Source organism: Cibotium barometz, chromosome 4, assembly GCF_041138505.1.
Source record: "Cibotium barometz isolate CiBa-2024 chromosome 4, ASM4113850v1, whole genome shotgun sequence".
NCBI lineage: Eukaryota > Viridiplantae > Streptophyta > Polypodiopsida > Cyatheales > Cibotiaceae > Cibotium > Cibotium barometz.
Genome location: NC_141049.1, coordinates 18,558,061 through 18,561,430, shown reverse-complemented (window position 1 = coordinate 18,561,430; position 3,370 = coordinate 18,558,061).

Genomic DNA, 3,370 nt, shown 5'->3' with positions numbered 1-3,370 from the left:
TCTCATGTTACCATTCACAAAACAACAGGTCACTTGCCATTTGGGAACCCCTTAAAAGCTTGGCTATACATGGGAATAAGCTATTCACATGTTCTCATGTTACCATCTTCACATAATAGCAAGTCAGTGGTGGGTGGCCACCTAAGAAGATTTTTTATTACATCACATTATCCCCTACCATTGCATAGTTCTTTAAGGGAATTTGTGTCTATCAACACAAACTTCCTAAAACTAAAAACCTTGCTCTTAAAAAGAATACAAACCTTGTAGAGGCTAGATGAGATAGACACAAATATATTCTTTGATGACATAGTCACGAAGTATACTATATGCCCATCCTCATTAGATCATATGTGCCTAGCTGAATATGCAAGCTCTTACAAAGCATTGAACAACCACCACAAGAAATACAAAAAACATAGAGTAATCTGGTTTGTCAATTTCAGTGCTTTTAAAGACCCAAGAAAGCACTACCATGAAATGTGTGTTGTACATTCCTCTTGTTGGCAGAGAAGACACATTGCGCAACAATAGCTCTTGGAAGGACAAGTACATTATCAACTTAGACACGATCACATCCAATAAATAAAAGTTTTCAAAGACCAATATTGCATTTGACAAAAGTAACAAGTTCTCAATAATCAATTCTTCCAACACAACAACAAATGAAGCCTACAGTTATGATCTCCACTTGGACATCTCGGCCCCTAAGTTGCCATGCACCAACACTCGTTGCCCAATAAAAAAATATAGCATTGTTGAACAAAGAATACCACTTGTCAATACAAACTTTTTTTTATGAAACCCACTTGTCAATAATACAAGCACTCAACGATGAACAAAGACTGCTACATGCTGATATAATGTTGAGAAAGTGTCTTCACCTATGCACAACGCTCCATCTTTTCCTCTCACAAAGTGGTGCAGGGATAGGTAAGACATTCACGCTATGCATAATAGTGCAAGGCATAACCCGACACTATAACAAAATAATTAAAAGCGAAGTTGGCCTCCCTAGCACCCTACTCATGGCTTATAGAAGCATAGCTATTAAGATATAGGCCTTGGAGCCTTAGTGAACAAGGGTGTAGAAGGTGTGTGGGTGTGAATGGTCCTAAGGGAGCAACCTAACCCTAGGGCACTAGCAAGCCTATTTAAAGGCACATGCCAAAGGCATTTGTACGAAGCATGGAGCATGAAGCCTAGTTGTATGTGTAAGCAACTTAATAAGCAAGATTTGTTCTTGTATTTTTGGGTCGCTCTCCTCCACATCTTTCTGATCTACCATAAGCACAACATTTTCTCAACATGGTATCAGAGCTTGGGTAGATTAGGTCTCATCTTGTGTGGTGTAGACTAGGTCATCTTCTATCCCATTTTTTGTGGATCTGAACTCCCTACCAGTGGAGGAGCTCTAGCATCTTTTGGAGGCCGAATTATGGAGAGCTTTCAACTGAGAAAATGTCAAGGACATCACGATGCTTTGATTCGTACCACTAATTAGTGGGTTTCGTCACTCAAAGCTATGCCATTGCGACTGGTTCAATCCGGCACAGTTTTCAACCTGCCTCCGAATCTGTACTGTCATTCCTCTTGTGCATGGAAGCATAAGCCTCAAGACCTTAGGGCTTTTGAAGCTCATGGTCTGAAGGCCCTTCTACTCAAGTCTCATTCCTAATGATCCACCGATGCGAGTGCTAGAGCTAAAAGACTAGGTCTGGGTCTGTGCATTCCATGGCAGCTTGTATAAAAGCTTTATAAAATTGTTTTTAAACACTAGTTAGCTTTCATGATTATCATTAAAGGAGTACTAATTAGTTAAGTGCTCTTGTGAGGTTTTTTTTCCATATCCTTGAAGCAGTGGGCATACACCATGAGGTGTTCATAAGCCTCATTGTCATCAAGCTTCATCAACATCTTCAAGTGTACAAAGCCTCTCAAAGTGTGCTTATAAGCTCTAATAGTGTTGCTTAACACACTAATAGTGGTCATAACCATCAAAGGAGGAGGTCTTTAACACTAAGGAGGCTCTTCTTCATCAATATTGGAGGTTGGGCACACACCATAAGTGCCACATTGTAAGTCTTCATCATCAACTCGCTTCTATGCTTACCTTGGCAAGCTTCCAAGGAGAAAAGGTGCAACCATAAGCCATTGTCTTCATCCCATAAGCCAAAGAGGTTGAAGTTTGCTGGTTTTTCATCATTAAACTCTGTTCTTCGAGTGGTTTAAATTTGGGCACATGTACACTAAATGCTCATCTTTAATGTTTTGTGTATCACCCTTGAGGCTCTTGTTTGTAAGAGGCATAGGCATGTCATAAGCCATATGCTCTCATTTCCCAAGCCCAAGGCATGTTATTCCGCTGCATACTCAGCATTTTCATCTTCTAAGATGAGTTTTAAGGTTGAGCATAGCATACCTAAGTGCTCTACCTTGTTGTTTGTCATGTTTTTGATAAGCATCTCTTGGCATTGTCTTTGTAAGAGGCATAGCCAACATTATGCCCTCACCTTCTTGAGCCAAGAATGATGAACCTTATTGGTTTGAGCATTTACCTCAGCCATTTACCTACTTTCATTAAGCTTGTACTTTCAAACCCTAATGGGTATCATGTAACCAACATGCACAAAAGTTCTTGTTGTAATTATGGAGTAGACATTGCCCTTGACCAATCTATAAGGCAAGTGGTAAGACCCTCCCTTTCCCTTTCCCATATAAATCTACCTCATAACAATTACTCTAAGGAATGCCCTCATTGCCCATGGAGGAGGTATGGTATGCAGAGAAGCATCAAGCATGTTCAGGAACATCTATGTGCAAACCACTTAAGCAAGGGTGGTAGCCTTGTTTTGATCATTGTGTGAGAATGGTCAAGGTGGAAAGCATGAGGAAACAATGGCATGTACGTCCAAAGCATGTTAACTACAAGAGGTCAAGTAAGCAAAAAGAGTGGGGTGCACCATCATTAAGGTGTACATCTTCATCGACATCAAATAAAGACTTAGATGGCATCATTGTATTAGCCTCTAAGGCTCTAGGAACATAGTTGTAAGTCCTAGATAACAACACCACCATGAACATTCTTATAAGCCTAATGTTATAAAGGCACATTTTTTTTATATGTCCAAACCACCCATTCCAAGCACATTTTTTCATGGCTGGTATTGAGGGGGGGTATTAAGATATAGGCCTTGGAGCCTTAGTGAAGAAGGGTGTAGAAGGTGTGTGGGTGTGAATGGTCCTAAGGGAGCAACCTAACCCTAGGCCACTAGCAAGCCTATTTAAAGGCACATGCCAAAGGCATTTGTATGAAGCATGAAGCCTAGTTGTATATGTAAGCAACTTAATAAGCAAGATTTGTTCTTGT